The sequence below is a fragment of the Notolepis coatsorum genome, assembly GCF_963971535.1.
Source record: "Notolepis coatsorum genome assembly, chromosome: 2".
In the NCBI taxonomy this organism is placed as follows: Eukaryota; Metazoa; Chordata; class Actinopteri; order Aulopiformes; family Paralepididae; genus Notolepis; species Notolepis coatsorum.
This window is the reverse complement of record NC_140166.1, coordinates 19,625,464-19,632,633: the sequence shown is the minus strand read 5'-3', so window position 1 is coordinate 19,632,633 and position 7,170 is coordinate 19,625,464. Positions and strand designations below refer to the sequence as shown.

At 49.5% G+C, this 7,170-nt stretch overlaps 1 protein-coding gene across 1 annotated transcript in view; it reads left to right on the top strand.

Annotated features, from left to right (window-relative positions):
* Positions 1–5,898: 5,898 nt before the first annotated feature.
* Positions 5,899–7,170, top strand: part of LOC311224193 (bromodomain-containing protein 3-like) — a gene marked incomplete at its 3' end in the record, with an annotated part of 48,242 nt that continues 46,970 nt past the window's right edge. The window contains 1 exon segment of the mRNA XM_084309073.1: positions 5,899–6,026.

Genomic DNA, 7,170 nt, shown 5'->3' with positions numbered 1-7,170 from the left:
CTGTAACCAGTAGTCTGCTGCATGTGAGGGACACGAGCTCGGTGGGGGAAAGTATGCAGGGGGAACTGCGTGCTTTGTTCCCCGAGCTCATGGCGGCGGCGGCAGTCGCAAACGGCGTGCCGGTGCCGCAGCCACTGCCTGTTCCTGTTCCTGATGATCTCATAGGTCATCTATGGCAACGCCGTCCTGTGAGAGAGATGGGCGTTGTCTGTCCATTTTTCCCCTCAATGGAGGCCTATGTCCGTCAGGGACAGGTGGTCTCCCACATCACCCCCGCCTACGTGCGAGTCACGAGGGTGGTGGGTTTGGTAGACGGCATGAAGGAGGGGGTGCCTCGGCTTGATAGGCCGATGGCAGCTCTCCTTTGTCCTGAGGTGGTGTGGGAGCCGTTACGGAAGCCGGTTCCCCAAGGGAAATCGGCGAGGCGGTTGGCTTACTGGAGTGACCAGTCATTTATCTCCGCGACTCAATCTCTGGCTGCCACTTCTAACATCGCGCAGCTGGCGAGATTCATGTCCGGGATACTGATGGGCGGTACGGAGCTGACCGATTTGCAACATGATCAGCTCGCCCAGTCGGCAGGAGCCATCCTGCATCTGATCCAGCCGCAGGCCATCGCCGCTGGGAATGTACGCGCCCTGGCCACTCTAGTCCAGCGCCACCTTTGGCTGGAGCAAGCGCGTGTGCCGGAAAGAAAGAGGACTCCACTTCTGACGGCACCCCTCTCCGATGCTGGACTTTTCGGATCGGCACTGCAGTTGATGACCTCGACCTGCAGGGAGATGCAGGAGGAGCGTTCCGTGCTCCAGCCTCATTTCCCCCCGCCCGATGTCGCCGGTGGAGTCAGACGGCAGGCTCGTCGTCGGGGTTCCGCTACCGTAGCCGCCGCTGCTACCACCGCCACTGCTGGACCTTTGGCAAAGAAGGCCAGGAGGAAAGAGGGCGCCTCCGCCACTGCAGCCGGCCCATCTACGCCCGGAGGTGACGGTAGGGATCGTCGTGACCAGCCTCCTATCCTCTACCGTCCCTCCAGGGCTCTCCGGGGCTCCCCGGGGTGGCAATCCTGAGCGGCTCGTGGCAGGCGTTGCTGAAAGATGACTTTTTTCCCTCTGTGGTCCCCCCCTGTTCCCTTCCCGGCCCAACATATGATTTTGTTAAAAAGAAATAAAAAGTCCCTCCTGGGAGGGACTGTATTTTTTGTTACAAACTGTGTGTTTATTCACTAACATATGATGGGGATACGATGTGTGAACCTTTCGCTAGTGTGGGTTTGATAGAAGGGCTAGACTTTAAGTCTTGTTGGTCGCTACATTCATGTTAGAGCTTAAGCAAGGCCTGCAGCTTACACTCGTTGAAAAAGGTTTTTTCTGCCTCGACCTGAAGGTTAGGTATTCACATAAAGGTAGAGGTTAGTTGTGTGCTCTGTTGCTTAAACAGTGATATTGAGCCGCAACACTGTTGTGTTGGTCTGCAGTAATGCTCGTGTGTGTAAAGGTACCGCGGTTCAGGCTACTCTCTCTCTCTATCAGATTTTCTGTGTCTTGCAACATAAACATGGGTGTCGGGTTCACACATACATAACTTTGGCCTTGTTATAAACCCTGTTAACAGACTTGTCTGTGGCTAGCGCGCATTGAATTAGCTTTGCGCTGTTCATTAGCATACTGGCTACTTAAGGTATCATATGGCTATTTGTTGTTGTCGTATTCGAGGGTTGGGCTTGCGAGGGGGTACCGAATAAACCCCTCCTTCCCTCTTCTGATTGGTCGGGTTTTTTTTGGACTCTCTTTTCATTCGGTCCGGCCAAGCTGTTAGGCAGCTTGGCACGGGGGGGGAAGGGTTTCCCTGACTCCGCACCTATCACAGGCGGTTGAGTCATGGGTTTCCCCCGTCATAGAAAACGCCACTAGGCACGTTTCTATTGGATGACGGCTTCCGTGAGTTTTTTCAGACCCGTATGTAGGGTCTGTCATTGTCAAGTTGTCGGGGCAGAGCGTAGGAACTTACTGTTCTGCTACGCTCGATATACGTGTAACGTCTGTTGGTCACATGGCTCAATGTTACCGTGACTTTTCAATCTGTGGCTCACGTGGGAAGTCTCTCTGAGGATTCCCGTCTCCTCTCTGTGGTGAGGGTGGCGGGATGTAAGAATGTAAAAAAAAATTACCCTCGGCCGCGTCACGTGGGATTCATGTCAGTCGGTGTTTCTTTCTTTTTAATAAAAAGAGGGAAGAATATGAAGCACGACAACTCCTTGTCGTTCTCCCAGGCGACTTGAAGGACCAATGTCTGGTGTCTGGTTAGACTATCCATTGATGTGTTTGGGTCTCGACGCGTACATAGTGCTGGCTCGGGGTGTTTCTGATAAGAATCACGCATGAGGCTGGTACGCCTTGGTTGCTCGTTATTAAAACAGCGTTTTTATAGGGCAACTGGGATGGGGTTTTTTCTCTTCCGAGCGCCTGTTACTAGGTCTCGACGGATTCTCGTTCATATCTGGGGGATGTTAATGGAATAGATCAAAACATAGGTAGAGGGGTCTCACGCCCTTGGGGTGGGCCACTGAGCGCGGTACGAATGGGACCGTCTGGGTGGCGCCCTCTTTTCATGTTTTAGATCGACACGCGTACCTACCCCCTCTCATGGAGTGGGGATGTCGGCGTGGTTAGGGCACAGGACTGGTTCTGGTCACGCTGGTCCAGGTCAGTTAACCCGTTGTCCGCCGGGGACGCAGATCTGCTGTTCTGGTACCCTGAGGGGCTTGTGCTTTTTTCGGGGGGAAAAATGCCGGGTCGGCCCGGGTGTCACAGGGTTGGGCGTTATGGAGACCCTTTGTTGGGTACATGTTGTACCCTGCGCTATCATGAAGGGGCTGGTTCTCCATTCTTTTCGCTCCTCTCTCACGTATGGCGAAGAGGGGGCTGTTGGGGTGGTCTTATGGACCTCCTCTGGTAGCCCTGTGTGCTTCCCGAGCTGCCGGGCCCGGTCCGAAGTTGTGTTTTGTCGACCTGTAGGCCTGGAATAACCCTTTTTTGAAAACTGAAACACTTGTACTGCGGTGTAGCCAGTGTATACCCGCAGGTGTGTTTTGGAGTTTTTTCTTGAGGGGTTATAGGAACAACCACCGTATGTGGTACCAAGAGGGTGGTTGATTCCCTGGTGTGTTGGAACAGAGTCAACTCCCAGGTTACCCGGTTGAGTGTGCCCCTGCACGTTCATGACGCCTGCCAATCGTGTCAGCTTTCTCTGCCTCTGCCCCTCTGGGTCGGGGTTTTTTGGTGGAGGCTTTGTCATGGTGCGCAACAATGCCAGCATACGCCTCTTCCGCCGGGGTGCTGTTTTCAGTTGACCCCTTTGGCGCCTGTCTCGTCCGCAGTGCTCCAGGCTCGGGTCAAACACCTGCTGCCTGGTTTAAGGGATCGACCCCCTCTGGGGTCGTCTCCCCGGTGCGCTGCCTGCTTCCGCTGTAGTGTAGCCTTTGAGTGCTTCAAGTTACGGCCATGCTGACTGCCTGAGTTTGCCAGGGTCAGTGTGCCAGGCGGCGTACTAGTGGGGGGAAGGGCCCGCTCTTGGAGGGGCCCTGTCCGAATACGCTGGCGATGTGGGGGGCGGTGTCACTAAGTGACCGCCTGGTGAGGTCTTGATGCTGTGGCGTCATTGACCTCTCCGGGCCCCCTTTTTCCGGGGGATCCAGTCCCTTCAGTGGGTCTGGGTCTTCCTTCGCGCTCCGCTGCTACGGCCTTGCCACGGGGTTGAGTTTGTTCTCAACCACGTGATTTTGGGGGCGGTAACGAGGTTTGTTCCTTCCGTTCGTTCCCTGGTGGCATGCGGGTTGTGCGTGTGCGTAGTCGTGGGGTCAAGCCACGGTCTGCTCACCCTGTGCGTTGAGTTGCTAGAGTTTCTCTTCGCACGGTCGGATCCGTCTCCCTCCCGTCCTCCATTAGGGAGGGTCGGGGGGCTCAGTCCTCTCCGGTCTGATGGTTGTGGGGGGCCTCAGCGGGTACATTTGTCGAGCTTCAGGCTCCCGCTCAGCTCCTGTAGTGCAGATGACGCTGTGCGGCAGCCAGTATGATATAGAACGTAAGGTTATGTATATAACCAAGTTCTATGAATACTGGTGACGCTCAGTGTCGGGACGCCACTGCGGCCCTTGATCTCGCCTTGTGGTGAAAGATTGGGAAGGAGGCGAGTAGGTGACCACACACCTGCTTATGAAGGTAGCGGATAGGGGTGGCCAGACGGATGTTGGTATGTATAGGTACATTGTGGATTTTTATTCAGTGCATGTGCACGAAGTGAGGTTAGTGCAGATGACGCTGAGCGTCACCAGTATTCATAGAACTTGGTTATATACATAACCTTACGGTATATATATATGTATATATATACTACTATATATATACATAGTAACCGAAAGGTCGCCAGTTCGATCCCCACCACTGAGAGGAGGGTTTATTCCAGCTGTGAGCTGGTGACTGAAGGGTGGCTGGTATTACATCTACGGTGCCCACCATCCTGCCTAAGTGCCCTTGAGCAAAGCACCAAACCCCAAAAACTGCTCCAGGGGTGATGCACCTGTTCTCCAACCTCTCTGATGAAATGTATATATGTGGGACTGTGTGTATAACTAGTCTGGTCTGCATCCCCTTAATAATTGTGTGTATTGTGTGTATTGAGCCGTACTGTATTGTACCCATTCTGCAATCTGTTAAATAAAGTGTTCATTCATTCATTCATTCATTCATTCATTCGTTCATTCATTCATTCATTCATTCATTCATTCATTCATTCATTCATTCATTCATTCATTCATTCATGAGGACTGTGTATGTGCAACTAGGGGGGATAGAGGACTGTGTGTGTATGTGTAACTAGGAGGAATATGAGGACTGTGTGTATGTGTAATTAGGAGGGATATGAGGCCTGTGTGTATGTGTAACTAGGAGGAATATGAGGGCTGTGTGTATGTGTAACTAGGAGGAATATGAGGACTGTGTGTATGTGTAATTAGGAGGGATATGAGGACTGTGTGTATGTATAACTAGGAGGAATATGAGTGAATGAATGAATGAATGAATGAAAACTTTATTTAACAGATTGCAGAATGAGTACAATACAGTACGGCTCAATACATACAATTGTTAAGGGGATGCAGACCAGAGAAAGACGTTTGTCTTGTTTACATCAGGGTCCCCCATTTTCAATTCATAGTGACATTTATGACATACACAACATATATGACATGACATTTATGGCATAGGGACAGCCTGGTATATAGTACTGTTACATTTGTGACATATACGATATGCAAATATACAGTACTGTTACCCATATATCCTGCCAGAGTATATACATATGATGTGGAGGGGACTGTGGAGGACTGTGTGTAATTAGGAGGGATATGAGGACTGTGTGTATGTATAACTAGGAGGGATAGGCGAAAAGGCAAATTCCAATTGCATTGTATACATTGACAATAAAGTAAGTAAGTAATATACCGGTGTGTATTTACACTTGTTCACAGTTTACCCTGGTATATATATCTTCTAATTGGCTATTTTTTGCATTCTGCATGAATTAACATAAAACTATGAATCTGGTTTATTGGGTGTTAGCATCCAACCAACCAGGTTAATTTACTGCTGTAATTTGATGAAAATGTATGAATTGGAAAAACAAATTTAATATATTTTTTTATAAAATAAAAAGATAAAAGCAAAATCTTCTCTTGCAGAGTGCTGTCGGGATATGTAGTGAGTGATGGAGAGCCAATCACAGCACAACAAAACCCTCCCAGGTACTCTCTTGGCCAATCACCGCGCGGAAAAACCCTCCCAGATACTCCACCGGCCAATCACAGCCTAACAAGACTCACGGTACCGCCTGCCACTGGGCCTGCGCAGCGCGAGCAGCGACCAGCTGATACCTCATCTATTCTACTCCTCTGCTAAATAAAAAGCAACAGAAAGCTGTCCAGAGAGGCGCCGCGGGACCGAATAATACTCCCTAGAGGACCGAATACTACAGTAAAACATGTCTTTTCACTAGTTGGACTTGGATAGCGGGCTAAACCGTGGCTGGTTTACAGAATGTTTAGAACCCAGAGGAGGCTGTTCGGCCGCTCGGCGCCTCAGACAAACAAAGCTTAGCTAGCGGCTAGCAGGCTAACAGGCTAACAGCCCAACAGTCACCATATTAAAAGTTAAAATGACATATCCCAGTAGTTGGGCCGTGTTTACATTGCACTAGCGGACATTTGTCATGGTATGTTTATGTCGACCGGTGCTTAGCTATCTGTGTTGGTGCACATTTCACACAATATTGCAAATTTACATAGTGGCTGGCTAGCTTACCCTGCTAATAGTAATATATTGGCTTGCCCGCCATCTTTTTAAAGGAATAATATGATGAGAAGCTAAGCTGCTGGGCTAGATCTGCATCCGATCAGCGTTTAGCCACAATAACGTCCTGCTTTTCTGCAATCTGGCAGCAACAGCTCTTTATCCCAGTGTACTAACGTTACTGGGAAGTGCAGCTGATCCCAGTCCGACGTTGTGTGGATGTGACATTAGCAGTAGTTAACAGCTGTGGCTGCTGTTAGCCAGCTAACCTGAGCTAGCTGGTTGTGTAGAACAGGCATGGTCTTTAACCGAACACTTCCTATTATATGGATCTAACTATATTCAACTACGTGTAACCACCAGAGATCGTCCATACTTGACATTGTGCTGAATATAACGTTACATCAATTAAAACCAGCGAGTTAACATCCGGAGCTGCTGCTGTCATTTTGCTGTATACTTGGTAATTGGTCTATTTCATAGGTATTATTTTCAAAAGGACTTGGTTTTTATTCCAAGGGGTTTAGCGCTGGTGAGGCTTCGTAACTCTGAGCCTGCATGGTGTTCAGTTGTACTAGCACTCCTGTCATGCAGGGAGCTCAACCCAGAGTCTATGTTGTGTTTGTAGAAACAATTATTTTGTCTCAACTCAACTCAAACAGGTTGGTGACATTCTAGGGCTGCAGCCATCATGACATTTTCTAATGATAAATATTGTCTCACAAATGGTTTAAATTAACATTTGAATTGTCTCAGTGATCTTAAATCCAGGGCTGGACGATATGCCCAAAATATAATATCACAATATTTTTATATAATATCACAATAT